The 21,023-nt window shown below is 37.8% G+C and overlaps 1 protein-coding gene across 2 annotated transcripts in view; it reads right to left on the reverse strand.

Annotated features, from left to right (window-relative positions):
• MICU1 (mitochondrial calcium uptake 1) overlaps positions 1 to 20,843 on the reverse strand; it is a 200,544-nt gene extending 179,701 nt beyond the window's left edge. For both annotated transcript variants that reach the window (XM_049697304.1, XM_004273143.4), the window contains exon 1: positions 20,712 to 20,843. The gene's annotated coding sequence lies outside the window, so the exon portion shown is untranslated. The remainder of the gene's footprint in view (positions 1 to 20,711) is intronic.
• Positions 20,844 to 21,023: the final 180 nt, after the last annotated feature.

The following is a 21,023-nucleotide window of genomic DNA, read 5'->3' on the forward strand; positions in this document are numbered from 1 at the left end:
CTAATGTGTTGAGGTAAGTAAGCTTTTTTCAATATTTAAAATTTCCATAAAACTACATCTCCAGGGCTTCCCTGGTGGCGCAGTGGTTAAGAATCCGCCTGCCAATGCAGGGGACACAGGTTCAAGCCCTGGTCTGGGAAGATCCCACATGCTGCGGAGCAGCTAAGCCCATACGCCACAACTACTGAGTCTGTGCTCTAGAGCCCGTGTGCCACATCTACTGAAGCCCATGTGCCTAGAGCCTGTGCTCCGCAACAAGAGAAGCCATCGCAATGAGAAGCCCATGCACTGCAATGAAGAGTAGCCCCTGCTCACCGCAACTAGAGAAAGCCCGTGCACAGCAACAAAAGACCCAACACAGCCTAAATAAATAAATAAATAATAAAATAAATAAATTTATAAAAAAAAAAACTACACCTCCAACTTTCGATTCAACCTTTGGAAATTAGGTAGCCATGGAGTTTTCATGGTTAATAAATACTTTTAATGTACTTAAGAACCATTAGAAAACTACAGGGTGAAAAAACAATCAGCTATCAATAAGGACAGTTTAAGAACTGCTCCAAAAGAAAATAGTGCCAAGAAAGTACTAACTGCACAAAGCAAAGGTCAGGGTGTGTAGAATTGAAGAGGAAGAAGAGCAGTCTAGAAGAAGCACTGTGGAAAACCATTTTTTACTCGCCACCTCGCCTAAACATCTTTGGTTTATCCAAAATTAAGATACATTTCAATTTCAAGCCCTAACTATGCCTCAAAAATTTTATGGTCACTTTGCCATATTTTTGGCAACACCAGCAGTCACAAAATCTTAGTATATAACATAAAATTTCATTTAAAATGTTTCTGTTTAAACAATTCTTATTATAGGATAATCCAGTAATATGCTGCTAACCAATATTTGATTATTCATTTGGAATATTCTAAATGTTAACTCCCACAGAATACAAAACTTAATCTTTATCATCAAATCAAAGTAGAAAGTGTTAGGTTAGGGTTTGCTATGATGTATATGATTTCAAGACAACAAACAGGCGTAGCTGAAGACATTACAGACGTCTCATTCCTATCTCCCAATATTTTCTCCAAAAGAAATGCAGAACAAGAAAGGGAAAATAACTACATGAAAACCATGCATAAGGGCAGAAGTATATGGGAAATCTCTACCTTCTCCTCAGTTTTGCTGTAAACATAAAATAACTCTTAAAAAAAGTAAACTCTTTTACAAAATTCATGTGGAATCTCAAGGGACCACAAATAGCCTAAACAATCTCGAAAAAAAGATGAACAAGGTGGAGGACTCTCACTTCCTGATTTCAAAACTTACTACAAAGCTACAGCAATCAAAGCAGTGTGGTATGACATAAAGACAGACATATACCAATGACATAAAATATAGAGAGCTCAGAAGTAAATCTTCACATATATGGTCAATTGATTTTCAGCAAGGGTGTCAAGACCATTAACAAAGAGAAGACCTCTTTTCAACAAATGGTGTGGAGAAAACTGCATGTCCACATGCAAAAGAATTAAGCTGGACCCTTAGCTTACACCCTATGCAAAAATTAACTCAAAATTGACCACAGACGTAAGCATAAGATCTAAAACTATAAAACTCTTAGAAGAAAACACAGGGGAAAATCTTTATAACACTGAATTTGGCAATGGCTTCTTGGACTGAACATCAAAAGCACAGGTAACAAAAGAAAGAATAAACTGACTTCATCAAAATAAAAACTTCTGTGCATGAAATTACAGTATCAAGAGAATGAAAACACAACCCACAGGAGAAAATATTTGCAAAGCATATGTCTATTAAGGATTAATATCCAGACTATATAAAGAACTCCTACATCTGAACAACAAAAAACAAATAATCCAATTTAAAAATGGGCAAAGGACTTGAATAGACATTTCTCCAAAGAAGACACACAAATGGCCAATAAGTACATGAAAAGATACTCAACATCATTAATCATTAGGGAAATGCAAATCAAAACCACAGCGATATACCACTTCACACCCATTAGAATGGCTATTGTCAAAACTAAAAATGCACTTCTCAAACCTTTAAGGTTTTCAAGCTAGAACTCAAATATGTAATGTACTGACATGATAACAACACATCATGGGAATAATATCTTCATCATATGTAGTCCTAAAGTTCTTAATTGTTAATTTCTAGAAGAGCTTAAAATAATTAAACAAAAAATTCAAGGCCACAAAAAAAAAAATTTTCAACGCCCTGGAACACAATATATTAGACTTGAATAACACAACTACACATTATTACCTTACAGAACTTCAATCTTTGTGGATTGAAGGATTGTGCAGGATAAGAAAAAATGCATCAGAAGGAATATTTTAAAAACCAGAAAGGATATATTTTTATCACCATGATCAACAACTTAATGTAATGGACACATATATAATAGAACACTGAACAGCTGTATATTACACACTCCTTTCAAATACACACAAAAATTATAGAAATTAACCACATGAAATGTAATGACATCAGAGTTTCACATTTAGAAGTCAAGTGACAGTGGGAGTGGGAAGTTACAGATGAAGGATTGGCCAAATGTTGATAAATAATGAAGCTGGGAAATGGGTACATGGGGATTTTGTATTGTATATTAAGACATTTTTCATAATTTCATATATGTTTCAAATTTTTCACAACAAAAAGTATTTAAAAAGTGATTATAGAGGTTCTGGCTCCAGTTAAGATGAAATGAGCACACTCCTTCCTGTCTGTCCCACTGAATGCAACTGAAAGCCCTGGATGGAATATCTATAGCCCTGGATGGAATATCTATCTAAGGACTCTGAAAAGTAAATGTCAGCAGGCAGAATGGAAAAGGAAATAGATCTCAAGGTAGCGCTGAAATGGAAGTGAGCTTCCAAATTTCTTCCTCTGGTCTCTCCATGCCAGAATTCAAACTTAGCCTGACACTAAACATGTGCACTGGATGCAGACATAAAGATCTCCAAGAAGAGCCATTTATTTCTGGTTTGATGAGTGGGAAAAGGGACTTACATGAGTAAGAGAGAGTGGGAGAAATTCCCTGCATTTGCATGTGTGTGTGTGTGTGTGTGTGTGTGTGTGTGTGTGTGTGTTGTGTGTCTTTTTTTGTTTTCTCCCATCCCAGCAACAAAGCACTCCTACAGAGGAACCAGCAGCTGGGAAGTCATGTAAAATCAGAAGAAGGGAAAAATTCTTTTCTAACCAGAGGAACTGTGCTCCAAGAGCACTGGGGCAGCTCTTCTATTTTTCTATCCTCTGTTCACTAGACCCAGGAGGCTGATGTAGTTGAATTATATGACAGGGTAGGGAAAGGAAAATTTCAGGTTTGAATCACGAGAAGCAGGGTCCTTGGGAGCAAGTAAGTGTTGGGGATATCACAAAGAAGGGGAGCTCAATAAAGTGAAACCATAAGGTTCAGTATGATCTCCTGAGCTCACCTCCAAGGTACACATGTAGATCTTACCCTAAACAGCATAGCAAAGGATCTATGAACTAAAATATGGGGTAGACCACCACCAAGGTTCAAGACTGGCCACTGTGTGGGGCACAAAAGGGTCAAATATGGATAGTACTGAAAAGGCTAAGAAAACTGAACTGACATTGGAACTACAACCCATAAAAGGTGGGTTGAAATTTGCAGCCTGAACCTAACTAGGCCAATTGCCTGCTAAAGAAAAAAAACAACATTCTTTACAGGATTTAAGTAAGATCTGTAGTGTCAAAACATGATATTCTAGGAGAATTATTTGCTCACAGACCCACTCCAAAAAACTATATAAAGTTCTTCAGATGGAAAAAAAAAATACTGGAGGGAAACTTGGAAATTCGGGAATGAAGGAAGAGCAACAGAAATTGGCTTTCATCGTTTCTGGAAAGTTTGCTGTAACTCTTACCTTTGTTCCTTCGTGTGTAATATGTCATTTTTCCTCTGAGTACTTGTTATTTGGTGCATGCTAGACTGGTAGCAATGGGTTCTCTGTTGTCCTGGGATAGCCACAATTTTCAACAGTGACCTTGTGTCACTGGGTCTTGTGCATGGAGCTTTCTCAGTGGCCCTGTCTCTCCTCAGATGTAGACTTCTGAAGATCTCAGCTTCTGGCAGTTTCCTGCCCCTCCCCCAGAGGTTGAGGATTTCTTTTTCTTTTCCTCTTCTCTAGAGTTAACGGATTTTCACCTGTGCTCTGAGGTGACAGGGTTGCCTTACACACTGGTAAAATTAAAAGTCCAACAACACCACATATTGGCAAAGATGTGAAGCAATGGGAACTCTCACACTTGATGTTGGAAATGTAAACTGATTCGATCACTTTAGAAAAGTTTGACATTATCTTGATAAATTGTAGACATGAATACCTTTAACCCTGCAATCTTACTGTAGAAAAATTCAAACATACTCTGAGATATGAACAGGAATGTTCATAGCAACACCGCTTGTAATAACCAAAACTAGCAACAACCCAAATGTCTATCAACAGTTAAATGGATAAACATGTCCTAATTCCTAATGTGGATAATGAATAAACAGGGATCCACGTTATAGTCATTAATGAGTAGCTCTATTTTTTTACACATTTCACTTCAAAATAAAATATATTTTTTAAAAAAGGAGTTACTAAATTAATTTTGGAAAATTTACATCCTCCCCCCAAATGCTTTACAAATAACACACTGTAAGTCTCATAAATATAATGTTCAGTGGAGAAGCATATCATAAAAGAATATACATGGTTAGATTTCATCTATATAAAGTTCAAAACAAAGTGTTTAGTGATACACATAACCATGATTATAACCAAAATTCTGGAAGATAATTTATCTCCTGAAGAGATAAATTGTTTTATCAATTATGCTCAGAGACTGAGATTGTCTTTGCCAATGACTTATTTAACACAGGTTAATTGCGGGAATTATATAATAATATGTCACAAGCCAACAGCATACAGGATAATGTCTCTTAATAAGCCAATAAAGAAATATACTCTAAAGCAATGGTAGATTGCTTTGGGTGGTTGATTCAAATGATTACACTATTGTTCCAGGCAAAGGGGGGATGAAAGAAATAAAGCCCAAATTGAGTTGAGGTGTACCTTTTCTATAAGTTGGTTTTCCGAACAGTCAGCTTAGCCAACCAAGAGCTGCCAGAACAAACTGAAGTCCCTTGTTGCTAGAGCTGGATGCTAGTGGAATGAAGGCACCAGTGCTGGCTGACAAGATGATCTCCTTCACAAGACCGCTGCACTGTTTTCATCACTGCTGGCAAAGAGTAACCTTGCCACAGCAGGTCTCTGGAGAGTTATTTTAGATCAGCAAAGAGTAGCCTTGCCCAGACTGAACACTCTCAGTAAGTCCTCACAAGTTCTTGGTATTTAAAGTTTAAATGTTCATTACAACATAGTCACTCCTCCATATGTTCACATCAACAAGCACTTAGTAGCACAACAACTTTGATGATATCATCTTGACACAGACTCCCCAATGTAAACAAATTCACCCTTAGATCAAAACAACTTCACTTAAGCCATAAACAAGTAGGTATGAAATCATAACAAACCAACACACAACAAGCTGTGTGATCAAAGAAGGGCACATCGGGGACTTCTGGGGTGATGTAAATGTTCTTTTTGGCCTGATATGGCTCACTTTTTAAAATTATTCTTTAAAGTGTACATATCTGTTTCATGTAGTCTTCTTTATGTGCTATATGCCATATCTATATGTGATATATACAATATAAAATTCTTTTTTAACGGTACTCAACCATTCAAAAGCTGATATTAGGTTGAGTTAATCTAACCATACAAGAGAACAAATCTAAATGGCCTATGTAAACCTACAACCATATCCTCATTTGTAATTTGCTAACTGTCTAATTCATTCATTGCTAAGTCTGTTTGCTTTGCTCATAAAGCTGTAACATGGGAATGTATAGCAAAAGCAGCGCTTGACTAAACCTAACTTTACAAAAAGCTGAGACTAACCCCAGGAAGAGCACATTTTTTAAAAATAAGGGAAACACAAAATTTTGATCAACAATAATGTATTATATGTACCATAGAACAAAGAATACTTTATGCACTTCCCTATTAAATTAAAAAGCTCTAAATCCTACTGTGATATAGAAATATGTGAACATAAAATGAAGGAATCAATATTTAATAAGAATGTCACCTTACATTTGCAGAGAACTTTATATTTTAAAATGCTCCAACAAATACTCTCATTTGCACTAAACTCAATTTCCAGACATGGAAAACGAGGTACCTGTATTAAAATGTAATAACAATTCCATGTCAGAACTCAACTGTGAGGCCATGACATGTTTCTCAGAGTCTCATTCAACAGCAAAGAATCTGTAAGAATAATATACATTTCTGCCAAAGGAAGTCTCTACATAAATAACAATTTCAGCGGAATTTTTTAGTGTTCACAACAACAGACATCTTTATTGATACTCTTTTATAACAATCTGTCTATATTTACGTTCTCTCTAGAAACAAACCTCCTAGGCTGACAGCAATATTAGATATTTCACAGGATGTTTTCCTGCCTTTTTTACCTTTACTCCAATTTCTATTTACCCAGGTGCTTCTTTTTTGTTAAAACTTTCGCTTATTTACTTGAAGATGTTTTAAACCTTAGGATTTAATTAAAGCAAAATTAGAACATCACAAATTAAAGTTCTACTAAACATGTAGATAAGTTTGTATTGTTGTATATTGTTTTGTTCTGCTTTGTTTAATAAACTGAGGCCCAGAAAGTTAAGTGTCTTACTCAAGGTAATCTAGTTAACTTGACCTCTTACTGGCCATTAATTTTGAAGTCAGCCAGACCTGTGTTTCTGACTTTGGCAACTTTGTACTTCCACAGAACAGGGATACTTACTGCAAAGAACTATGAGGAGGATTAAATGAGAAAATTCTTGTAAAAAGCTGAGCACAGTAGCAAATTATGAATAAATGTTTGTTTGGAAGGTAATATAAGAGAATGCTGCTAACGGTGATAAATCAAATAAAAACTGTATAGTGTAACATAAATTTCACTAAAATGTTACATAAACAGATAACGCCCAAATATTTTCCTTTTAATGCAAACATTTAATTAAAACGCAGAGTAAGGGCTTCCCTGGTGGCGCAGTGGTTGAGAGTCCACCTGCCGATGCAGGGGACACGGGTTCGTGCCCCGGTCTGGGAAGATCCCACATGCCGCGGAGCGCTGAGCCTGCGCGTCCGGAGCCTGTGCTCCGCAATGGGAGAGGCCACAACAGTGAGAGGCCCGCGCATACCGCAAAAAAAAAAAAACGCAGAGTAAGACTCCAATCATAAACTTATCTATAATCTATCCTTGCTATCTAATCAAGGAAATGGACATTTTTGTTTCTTTTTCTAATCTAAATACCATTTCAAATACATGGAATCACTTTGCCATTTCTAAGAAACCTTGTATTTTGACTCAAAACTATCTACTCCAACAAGAAAAAAACAAACAACCCAATTCAAAAATGGGCAAAGGATTTGAATAGACATGTCTCCAAGGAAGATATACAAATGGTCAATAAGTACATGAAAAGATGCTCAACATTATTAGTCATTAGGGAAATGCAAATCAAAACCACAATTAGATACCACTTTACACCCATGAGGATGGCTATTATCAAAAAAACAAACAAGAAGCAGAAAATAACAAGTGCTGGAGAAAATGTGAAGAAACTGGACCCTTGTACACGGCTGGTAGGAATGTAAAAGAGTACAGCTGCTATGGAAAACAGTTAAACATAGAATTACCATGTGATCCAGCAATTCCAACCTTAAGTATATATCCACAAGAATTAAAAGCAGAGATTCAGGGACTTCCTGGTGGTCCAGTGCTTAAGAATCCGCCTTCCAATGCAGATGACCGGGTTTGGTCCCTGGTCAGGGAACTAAGATCCCACATGCTGCAGGGCAACTAAGCCCATGCACCGCAACTACTGAGCCAGCGCACTCCAGAGCCTGCACACCACAACTAGAGAGCCTGCGTGCAGCAAGTACTGAGCCCGTGAGCTCTGAGGCCCGTACACCACAACTAGAGAGAAGCCTGCGTGCGCCACAATGAAGAGTTCGCATGCTGCAACAAAAAGATCCTGCATGCCGCAACGAAGACCCGACACAGCCAAATAAATAAATAAATGCAGAGATTCAAACAGATACTTGTATACCAGTGTTCATAGCAACATTATTCACAATAGCGAAAGGTGGAAATAGCCCATAAGTCCAACAACAGAAAAACAGATTAAAAAAATATTCTGTGTACATACAATCGATCATTTGGCCTTAAAAAGAAATGAAATTCTGATACATACTACAACATAGTAGTCAGATTCTATTTTTAGCTTTGGGTCCTTTAAATTCCCCTGTACCCCTTATGGCAGCATGTAGTGCAGCTGCAAACGCCTCCAGATCATCATCCACTCTATCCTGCCTGTAGGTAAGTTACCCACAACAAACTTCATAAATGCACTTTATGGAGTTGCCTGCTTTGTTTTTTGGTCTCAAAGTTCCTTCTCAGTTCAGAAAATATTATTCAGTATCTCTGCTTCCCAACATGGGTCAACAGTAGGCTATTAGTAGTTAAGTTTGGGGGGAATCAAGAGCTATATGTGGATTTTTGACTGCCTGGCGGGGGCGGGGGGGTGTCAGTGCCCCTAACCTCCACCTTGCTCAAGGGTCAAACATAATTACCAACCTACAAAGAGGGAACCAAGAAACTATACACCCAGACCTCACTCTCCTCCCATCCGCTGCCACTGGCCAAACACTACTGGATACCAGAGCGAATGGAGCTAGTAGCATGTAGTCCATAAAGGTCAGCTTCTTGGAGCACAAGCAGGATGGAGAAGGGTAAAGAGTGAATACAGGGACTTCCCTGGCGGTCCAGTGATTAAGACTACACGCTTCCACTGCAGGGGGAATGGGTTCGATCCCTGGTCAGGGAACTAAGATCCCCACATGCCGCAGCAGCCAAAAACAAAAGAAGTGTGAATATAGAGGGGGCAAATGAAGACTATCGGGCACAATATGACATACTGCTTTCCTTCACATTTCTATTTTATTATACAAAAGGAGGAGTTATAATCAACATATTTTTCAGTACAAAGAAGTTGTTCCTGTTGCCACAAAAAGTAGGGAAGTGAATAGGTTAAAAAGAGAAAGGTTTTTTGTTGTTATTTAAAAAGAAAAGGAACGTACACATTTTTGACAAGAGGATTCAGTACACAGTCTGCCACAATACCCTTACAAACACAGAGATAAAATATGAAGAAAGAAAAAGGAACAATATACCAGAATATTAGAGCTAAAAGAGACCTTAGAAATTTTCAAATTTTCAGTACAAAAGGAAACTGGCCAGAGAGGATGATTCTTCAAGAAACGTCATCAAAATCATAAAGCTACTTAGCAGCAAAGTTGGAAACAGAAACTAGGTCTACAACTCCCATAACTCCTTGTCTAATTCTCTTCTCATCATACTTATACTATAGAAATAAAGCTGGAAATGCTTCATATTGGGAAAATTAACTAGCAAACAAGTTAAAAAACAATAACCACCACGAAGACTCATAGGTTAGCATGCTTCTTATGGTAGTAGAACCCTAGGTTTCCCACAATAACAATATTCTGCCCTCTACCCTCTTAACCGAAAAATGACACTTTGTGAATCTTAATACAGTACACATAGTACCTAGAAGTTGAACAGAGACTTAACCTGAGCTTAAAGAAAATATGCAGTCAGGAAAGAAATTATCAATGAGTTGAGAGCCATTTTCCTATAGAGCATGAAATTAGAACCTCTGGGTTAAATAAGTAATGGGAGTAATCTAAAGCTTTGACAATTGAATTGCTCCTTCAAAAGCTAGGCTATATATGAAGAATGCATACTCCATTGGTCAGGATGAACACAAAAATCACTTCCTAAAAAGGACACTAATTACATACTTAGTTAAAAAAAAAAAGAGTAAAAATGGAGTATCTGGAAGACAAAACCCATAACATCAATTATAAAGAGAAACTAATGAAGAAAAAAAGGAGAGAGAAACTAAGTGTTAAGGATTAAATTATTTATAAAAGTAAAAGCAAATTAAAAATGGCTTCTTTTGGGACATCCCTGGTGGCGCAGTGGTTAAAATCTGCCTGCGAATGCAGGTGACACAAGATCGATCCCAGGCCCAGGGAGATCCCACATGCTGTGGAGCAACTAAGCCCATGTGCCACAACTACTGAGCCTGCACTCTAGAGCCCGTGTGCCACAACTACTGAAGCCCGTGCACCCTAGTGCCCGCCTGTTACAACTACTGAGCCCGCATGCTGCAACTACTGAAGCCTGTGCGCCTAGAGCCTGTGCTCCGCAACAAGAGAAGCCACCGAAATGAGAAGCCCACGCGCTGCAATGAAGGGCAGCCCCAACTCATTGCAACTAGAGAAAGCCCGCGCACAGCAACGAAGACCCAAAGCCAAAAAACAAAAAAAGGCTTCTTTTCCAGAAAAGAGAGCTATTAACGGGGCTTCCCTGGTGGTGCAGTGGTTAAGAATCCGCCTGCCAATGCATGGGACATGGGTTCGAGCCCTGGTCCAGGAGGATCCCACATGCCACGGAGCAACTAAGCCCGTGTGCCACAACTACTAAGCCTGCACTCTAGAGCCTGTGAGCCACAACTACTGAAGCCCGCACGCCTAGAGCCTATGTTCCGCGACAAGAGAAGCCACTGCAATGAGAAGCCCACGCGCCACAACGAAGAGCAGCCCTCATCGCCACAACTAGAGAAAGCCTGCACGCAGCAACAAAGACCCAACTCAGCCCTAAATAAATAAATAAAATTTTTTAAAAAGAAAGATATTAACATCAAACCTTTATAGTTCATTTAAAAACTTTCAGACACTCAGAAAATTTCAAAGAATACTATTATGAACACCACATGTACATTACCTAGATTGAACAATTAACATTTCACCTATTTGCTTCGTCTATCTATATCTATCAGGCTATTTTTAAGGCAGACAACTTCAAAGTTACAGACATTAAAACACTTTAAATATTTCAATAATGTTTTCCTACATAACTACAATACCATTATCACACTTATTCAAATTAATTGCAATTTCCTAATATCTTCTAATAGTAGTACGTATTCAAACTTCCACAAAATATATAGCTGATTTTTCAAACTAGGATCCACACAAAAATCATGTATTATCTTTGGTTTTGTTTCTCCAATCTCTCTAATCTAGGACAGTTCCTTCATATATCAACCTTTTTCTCCCCTGACCACCCTAATCTTATTTTATTAGCTATACATAACATAAAATTTATCCACACCCAGTAGAATGACTATTATATGTTTGTTTGTTTATTCATTATATGAAAGTGGAATCCTTAGGAAAAAAACAAAAAAAGAAAGTGGAATCCTCGTGCACTGCTAATGGGAATGCAAGATGCAGCCACTACAAAAAACAGTATGGCAATTCCTCAAAAAATTAAACATAGAATTACCATATGATCCAGCATTCCACTCTGGGGTATATACCCAAAAGAACTGAAAGCAGGGACTTGAACAGGTATTTGTACACCCATGCTTATAGCAGCACTATTCACAGTAGCCAAATGGTGAAAGCAACACAAGTGTCCATCAACATGAATGGATAAACAAAATGTGGTTTATAAACACAATGGAATATTACTCAGCCATAAAAAGGAAGGAAATCCTGACACATGCTCCAACATGTATGAATCTTGATGACATTATGCTAAGTGAAATAAATCAGTCACAAAAAGATAAACACTGTATGATTCTGCTTAGAGGAGGCACCTAGAGTAGTCAAAATCAGAGACAGAAAGTAGAATTGTGGTTGCCAGGGACTGGAAGGAGGGGTATTGGAGAGTTATTTAATGGATGCAGCAATTCACTTCTACATGATGAAAATAGCTCTTGAGATGGATGATAGTGATGGTTTCACAAGAATCTGAATGTATTTAATACCACTGAAGTGTACACTTAAAAAATGGTTAAGATGGGGCTTCCCTGGTGGCGCAGTAGTTGGGAGTCCACCTGCCAATGCAGGGGACGCGGGTTCGTGCCCCGGTCTGCGAGGATCCCACATGCCGCGGAGCGGCTGGGCCCGTGGGCCATGGCCGCTGGGCCTGCACGTCCAGAGCCTGTGCTCCGCAATGGGAGAGGCCACAACAGTGAGAGGCCCGCGTACCGCAAAAAAAAAAAAAAAAAAAAGGTTAAGATGGTAAATTTTATATTATGTGTATTATACCACAATTTTTAAAACTGAAGAAAAAGGAAGGAAATTCTGATACATCCTACAACATGCATGAACCTTAAAGACTTACATTAAGTGAAACAAGCCAATCACAAAAAGACAAATACTATACGATTCCACATATATGACAAACCTACAGTAGTGAAATTCAAAGAAACAGAAAGTAGTATGGTGATGCCAGAGACTGAGGGGAGAAGGAAGTAGAGAGTTATTGTTTAATGGGTATAGTTTTCTGTTTGGGAAGAAGAAAAAATTCCAGAAATGAACGGTGGTGATAATTGTACAACAATGCAAATACACTTTATGCCTGCCAATTGTATACTTTTAAATGTTTTTTTTAAATGGTAATTTTTTTAAAAGTGGTAAAATATACATGAAATTTACCATTTTAACCACTTTAAAGCTTATATTAAGTATATTCACCACACTGTGCAATCACAGCACAACCCTAATTTTTTAACAGAACAGGACATCTATATTGCATTTCTCAAATTCTGTATTTAATTGCTTCCTTGTAGAATGGTTTAAATATTTCTCTAGCCCCTTTACTTCCTGTAAACTGGAAGTTACATCTTGACTTAAGTTTTCTTCTCCCATGTCTAATCTGCCATTAATAACATCAAGTGTATCTTTCATCTCACACTGTAGTTTCTATCTCTGGAGGTTCAGTTGGGTCTTTTTCATATCTTCCGTGTTTCTATTTAAACATTCAATCTTTCTTCTAGTTTCCTGACCATACAGAATACAGTTTTTAAAAACTGTTTTACCATCCCTCTCCACTAATTCTATCACCTGTGTCCTTCTGTTTCAGTTTTCATTGTTTTTCTTGTCATTATGAGTCATATTTTCCTGCTCCTTTGCATGCCTAGTAATTTCTGATTGGATGCGAGACACTGAATTTTACCTTTTTGGGTGCTGGATATTTTTGTATTCCTGAATCTATTCTTGAGCTTAGTTCTAGGACATGAATACGTTACTTGGAAACAGTTTGACTGTTTCAGGTCTTGCTTTTAAGTTTTTTGGCTGGGTCAGAGCAGTGTTTAGTTTAAGACTAATTTACCCCACTGTGGTTTGGCTTTCTGTAGCTTGTTACCAACAGTTAACCTTGATCCAAGAATATTAAATGCAAAATTCCAGAAATAAACAATCCATAAGTTTTCAACTATGTGCTATTCTCAGTAGCCTGATGAAATCTCACACTGTCCCACTCCATGCCCCGTCCCCTGTCCCACCTGCCCCCACTATGAATCGTCCCTTTGTCCATCATATTCATGCTTAATGTGCTACTCACCAGTTAGTATATACAGGCTTTGGTACTCCCCAGTTTCAGGCATCCACTGGGGGTCTTCGAATGTATCACCCACAGATAAGGGGAGACTACTGTACTCCACCTGGTGACCTGTTAAAATATATTCCACTCTGGCTGGTAGGAAAAAACACTATCCCTGCCTTTGTTCGCTCTTTTCAGGTAGTTCTTTTCCTAGCCTCGGGTAGTTTCCTCACATGTAGTCACTGATCAATTCTCAGCTGAATACATGAGGGTTCTCCCTCCTTCTGGCTCTCTCATCTCTAGCATTCTGCCCAGCAAACTCCAGCTGTCTTGGCCTCCCCAGACTCTCTCAATTCAGGAAGACCACTGTGCTCTGCCTGGGTTCGCCCTCCCTACTCTGCAGCTGGGAAATGCTCTCCAGGCAGCAAGCCAGAACAATCACAGAGCTCACCTCGTTTGTTTCCCATCTCTCAGGGATCACTGTCCTTTGCTGCGCAATGTCCAAAATCCAGGAAACAACTGTTTTGTATATTTTGTCTCCCCTTTTAGCGGCTCCAGGTGGGAGGGTAAATATGGTCCCTGTTACTCCTTCTTCACAGGAAATGGAAGTTAAGATCAATTTTTCTGTCCCTTTTATTCCTCATTGTCTTTGTAAATTATTTTAAAGCAACTCTCAGACATGGTATCATTTCACTGCTATATAGTTTAGTATGCCTCTCCAAAAATATCGACTTTCTTTTTAGATAAACATGTCACTGTTATACTTAACAAATTTAACAATAATTCCCTGGTATCATCTAATGTCCAGTCCATATTCCAATTTCCCCAACTTTTCAAAAAATTCTTTTGCTTGTAAACAACTGGTTGTTCAAATTCTCTTTAATGCTAGCATCTAATGAACACTACTCTGTGAGGGATACTATGCTAAATGTTTGATATCCATTACCTTATTTAATCTCAATAACCCTGAGCTAAGTATTATTATCACTTCTATTTTACTGAGAAGGACACCAAAACTCAACACTTTTAAGAAATTTGCCAGTGGATGGCAGGGGAGAGTTTCTCTGATCTCAAGGCCATTGCTCTTAACCATTATGCTTCATTACCATCTCAGGAATTATGAGGATAGAAAGTCAGATGATATCAATGCTTAAGTTGATAATCAAATTCTGAAACAACTTAATTTAAATGTTATCACAGATCAAAGACCCAAGAAAATTAGCAATGCTTCTTTATTTGAAATACATTACAATAGAATCTACTTGATCATTTTTAAAAATACAATTTCCAAATCTAAAAGTAAGTTTTATTTGAACAAGGAACATGATTGAAATACAAATTAACTATCATCTGAAACTAGCAAATGTAGATATAAGTGTATTTATAATAATCCACAACAATTCTGTCAAATAGAATGTGTTGGGATGATAGAAATGTTTCATATCTGCACTGTTCAACACAGTAACCACTAAAACAACCCAATCAAAAAATGTGAGGAAGACCTAAATAGACATTTCTCCAAAGAAGACATACAGATGGCCAAGAGGCACATGAAAAGATGCTCAACATCGCTAATTATTAAAGAAATGCAAATCAAAACTATAATGAGGTATCACCACACACCTGTCAGAATGGCCATCATCAAAAAATCTACAAACAATAAATGGTGGAGAGGGTGTGGAGAAAAGGGAACCCTCTTGCACTGTTGGTGGGAATGTAAATGGATACAGCCACTATGGAGCACAGTATGGAGGTTCCTTGAAAAACTAAAAATAGAATTACCATATGATCCAGCAATCCCACTACTGGGCATATACCCAGAGAAAACCATAACTCAAAAAGACACATGCACCCCAATGTTCACTGCAGCACTATTTACAATAGCCAGGTCATTGTAGCAACCTAAATGCCCATCGACAGACAAATGGGTAAAGAAGATTTGGTACATATATACAATGGAATATTACTCAGCCATAAAAAGGAACGAAATTGGGTCATTTGTAGAGATGTGGATGGACCTAGAGACCGTCATACAGAGTAAGTCAGAAAGAGAAAAACAAATATTGTATAGTAACACATATATGTGGAATCTACAAGAATGGTACAGATGAACCTGTTTGCAAGGCAGAAATAGAGACACAGACATAGAGAACAAACGTATGGACACCAAGGTGGGGATGGGGCGGTGGGATGAATTGGGAGATTGGGATTGACACATATACACTAACTAATATGTATAAAATAGATAACTAATGAGAACCTGTTGTATAGCACAGGGAACTCTACTTCACTTCACTATACAGTAGAAACTAACACAACATTGTAAAACAACTATACCCCAATTACCTAAAGTCACCATAAATTCTGATCTGAACTTCCAAGGTGCTCAATGCTTAGCTTCCCTTGCATAGTGAAGGAACAGGCTATCTTCCACTTACTGAGCTTTACTGAGCTCAGAGTTTGTGTAAAATTCACTCAATACATTCCCCCAGCCTGACAGTTATACTTGGAGGAGGCAATTTTTACTTTTTATGTTTTTTTAATTGAAGTATAGTTAATTTACAGTGTTGTGTTAGTCTCAAGTATACAGCAAAGTGATTCAGTGATACACACATAAATGTGTGTGTGTGTCTATATGTGTGTGTGTATATATATATATATATATATATATATTCTTTTTCAGATTCTTTTCCACTTTAGGTTATTACAAGATATTGAGTATAGTTTCCTGTGCTATATAGCATGTCCTTGTTGTTTACCTATTTTATATATTGTAGTATATATATGTTAATTCCAAACGCCTAATTTATCTCTCCCCTGCCCCAGCCCCACTAACCCCTTTGATAACCATAAGTTTGTTTTCTATGTCTGTGAGTCTGTTTCTGTTTTGTAAATAAGTTCATTTGTATCATTTTTCAGATTCTACATATAAGTGATATCATATGTTTGTCTTTCTCTGTCTGACTTACTTCACTTAATATGATAGTCTCTAGGTCCATCCATGTTGCTACAAATGGCATTATTTCATTCTTTTTTATGGCTGAGTAATATTCTGTTGTATATGTGTACGACATCTTCTTTACCCATTCATCTGTCAATGAACATTTAGGTTGTTTCCATATCTTGGCTATTGTAAATGGTGCTGCTGTCAACACTGGGGTGCATGTATCTTTTCCAATTAGAGTTTTCATCTTTTCCAGATACATGGCCAGGAGTGGGTTGCAAGATCATATGGTAACTCTATTTTTAGTTTTTTAAGGAACCTCCACACTGTTCTCCATAGTGGCTGCACCAGTTTACACTCCCACCAACAGTGTAGGAGGGTTCATTTTTTTCTACACACCCTCTCCAGCATTTATTATTTGTAGATTTTTTGATGATGGACATTCTGACTGGTGTGAGGTGATACCTCATTGTAGCTTTCATTTGCATTTCTTTAATACTTAGCGATATTGAGCAGCTTTTCATGTGCCTGTTGGCCATCTGGATGTTTTCTTTGGAAAAATGTCTATTTAGGTCTTCTGTCCATTTTTTTGACTGGGTTGTATTCTTTATATATATCAAGCTGTGTGCGCTTAAGCAATCTTTAAAAACTTAGGCAGTCTGCTAATAATTATGTAGTTTAAACAAAGTTTTCTCATTTATTGCTATATCTGCAGTATAGAATTTTAAAACCTGCTAAAATCAAGACAAACTGAATAAAGAACCATCTTGCTAATTCTGCAGACACCTATATATTTTAAACTCTCTGGGGCTAAGCATTCTGAAATTGGGAAAATAAACTCTTCTAGACATTTTTTGTCATTGTTATTATTAACAATTACATTTAATGAGAATCTACTACATCCTAGGCACTTGGCATATGTTAATTAATCCTTACAAGACCCTTATGAGATAGGTATTATCATCTCCATTTGTAAATGAAATAATCTCAAGTTCAGAAAGATTAAGTAACTTGCTCAACATCAAGAAGTGATGGAGTTGGGTTTTAGAATATAGACCTGCCTGTCTAAACTAAAGCCCGTTAGCCAATTGTTAGCCACCAATGTTAGCAATTAAAGTTCATTCAAATGTCCACTGAATCAAGCTACTAACATCTTTTAAATGAAAACAAGAGTAAACAATATGTTGCTTCTATTATATTTTTTCTTAAAATATAATGAATTGTCAGAATAATCCATAAAGATATAAAACCAGACATTAATGTTAACTGTAGATTTAAAGTTAACACCCAGTGACAACAATTAGCGACAATTATCTTTTATATTTTATACAATGCTCAAAATGAAGTCGTTTCTATGCAGATTTTTGAACACGGAATAATTAAAAGAATCAGCATGTAATCATATTTACTATATACACTTAAATATTTAAAACTTTTATTTACTGTTTATAAACTACAGTTTATATAATCAAGTTCACCCACAGTACAAAAAATACTTACCAATAATCAATTTTAACAAGCTGGCCAAATATACAATATATTTAAAGTTAGAAAACCTGAATACTCCAGAGCATGTGTACTTATACATGTAATAACAACACAAATAGGCGCAAAGAGTTTAAATTTCAAGTTTTATAAATTAATAAAATAATACACATTAAAAAAGGAAAAATCAACATGTAAATTTTAAAATACAATTAATTTATACTGGGAAAGGAAAGAAATTAATTTTTTTAAATATATGTAAAATTATTTTAGTGAACATCTGCTGTTTTTGTCTGCCCAGCAATCTTTCTGCCTTCTCCAGGAAATGATACCTCAATTTTCCTTTAGGAACTGTATGTCACCTACCCTTAATTCATGTGGTTTGAAAATGTATCCCCCTCCACCCCACTCCAGGGTGGGAATAAGATCCAATCCTGGCCACACAAAGCATTCCATCTGTCTGGGCACAGAGATTGCCTCTAAGATGGGTAATGACCCAAGTCAGGCCAAGGAGACTCCCACACAGTAGTTTGGTGTTATCATAGAGAAAGGGAAATCTCTCTTCTGGAGTTTCTGAGGTTGTAGGATGTAAGCCTAATACTATTAGTACCATTTTTCCCAGGGACTCTGACTCCAGACTCTACTTTTCCACACTGATTCCCAAAAATGCAAGGGGAACTAGTGGTTACCTGGTGGCAGGGAAAGGATAAATTAGGATTTCAACTTTGTGTCATACTTTCTACAATGTTTTTATTTTTCAAAAATAAGCACATATTACTTTTATAATAGGAAATATAAAACATTTAAAAATACTACCCCTGTGTTTTCTTCTCAAATATGCTGAGATATCAATATTTCATGTCTTAAAAGCATTAATAATTTTCTCATAATTTACCAAAGTGAGTAAACATCTACTTAAAAAGAATCAGCTTTTTCCCTTGGCACGAAATCAAGCTATTTTCATTTTGAGTGGGCGGAAAAAAGCTGTGAGTAAACTTTTTTTAAAAATTGGCTCTCTTTTAAAGGAAATAGTAAAAAACTCTACTCCTTACGGAAAAAAAAATGGTAAACATTCAGCAATTGCTGCAGCCATTGTAAAAATTGCTCAAGAGGGAAAACTAAAGATTGAAAGTGGCCAAATTAGGTATAATAACTTTATCACTTTTGTCCTATAATTCTGAATAATATAAAATCTTAAGTGTCTGTTAAATCTTTCAGTTATAATTATTTTACATAATATTGCATTATGGGAGAAATTACATACCATTGTTAAATACAGGAAAGTCACTCTCAAAATGCACCCCTTGGAAATGTTAAAAAGTCTACTGAATATAGTAAATGTTCTATAGATTATAAATGAAGATAGCAATACACTCTTTTGTTCTCTTGCTCTTATTAGTTTCTATCACTCTTTCCTTTTCTCCCCAGGCACAAAACCAACTCCTGAATCTTTCCTTTTTGTTAGCATTACTTTGTGTCTTATAATCCGCAGTAAGGACACTTAGAGCAGCTGGAGGCCAGAGCCACCTTCTCACAAACAAGTGGCAGTGGGTTCTAAAAATTTTTTAGAATAAGGCAATATTTAACAAGCTCAATACCTTACCCAACGCTAGGAAGATAACGGGTGGTCGAACTGGCCAACACCTGTCTCAAGATGCTGACATTTTATTAATTTGTCATACAGTTTAATGAAACCTAAGCTCTCCTACAGCTATCAACCCCAAACTGTTTCACTCCTTTCTACTGCTAGATCACTTGCACATGTAACTCAAAGGAATACTTTAACATAAACAAAGGTATACCCAAGAAACTGCCCCCAAACCGATAGACACATCTATTGATACTTATAAAACAGAAATAAAATAGGACTTTCCAGGTACCACAAGGAAAATAAAGTATTTTACTCTAGTCCCTTAACTATAATATGGTTATCTACTTATATTTACAAATATCTACAATACTTTTTAGGCATCTGAAAGAGAAGATAAAGAAACCATAAACCATAACACAACAGAGATCGCAACCTAAAGAACAGTTCGTTTTAAACTCTTTTCCCAACAGTCACACTGAGTCAATAACGCCCGGCTCATTCTCAAAGCATCGTATTGTGGGCCAGGACAGTATGGTGAGAAGGAAACTCGACAGAGAATGAAAACTGGTTACGGCACTGGGAAAGAGAAAAACTGAACAGTCCAAGAAGCCTGCACTTTGTTATGTTCCTTCAGGTCCCAGTGATTTTTCCACTTCTTTCTTCGTTTCAAAGATTAACACTTCCCCCATAAGAGATCTAACTGTAAACTCCGCACCCACTTCCAACCACATCCACAAATCCCAAGGATGTGTCCCTGGTCACCCGTGAGAAGAGGGACGTCGACGCTCAAGTGAACCCTGAGGTTGGGAACTCGGTAGAAGTTCTCCTGGCACAGGGAGAAGGGACTGGGTGAGGTGAAGGAAAGCTGAGGAAGGGAAGCAGGCAGGATTAAGGACTGCTCTCAAACCCCTAAACTGAGCACATCAGGGAGAGACAGCTATCCCGCTCGACCAGAGAAGTCGCCTGACCCCAGAGCAGACAAACAGCCGGAAACAGCCGGCTCCGGAGGTCAAGTCCCTAAAGCTGTTTCGCATCCCCTTCCCTTTCGTCTTTCCTAAAAGGCTGTCTCCTCATACCCTTCAGAGTCCAGGACTTACCCGTCCACGCTGGAGCTCCAGCTGCTTCTCCGTCAAAGCCGCCCACCTCTGAAAACCATAGAGACGAAGAAACAGGCGAGACCAGCCTCCAGCTCCACCGCCCATCCTCACGTGACGCTCCTAGCCGCTGAGCCTGTCGGGATCGTGGTGAAATGCGTGTGGGAGGGGCACGGAGGAAAAGGAGTGGGGAGAGCCCAGGGAGGCAACCGGCCCCGCCCCGGCCTCGGGCCCCGCCCCGGCCTCGGGCCCCGCCCCGGCCTCGGGCCCCGCCCCCTCAGTGTTTAGGCGGGAAGGTGAGAGAGTACTCAGAAG

This window comes from Orcinus orca, chromosome 14 (genome assembly GCF_937001465.1).
Source record: "Orcinus orca chromosome 14, mOrcOrc1.1, whole genome shotgun sequence".
NCBI classification, from domain to species: domain Eukaryota; kingdom Metazoa; phylum Chordata; class Mammalia; order Artiodactyla; family Delphinidae; genus Orcinus; species Orcinus orca.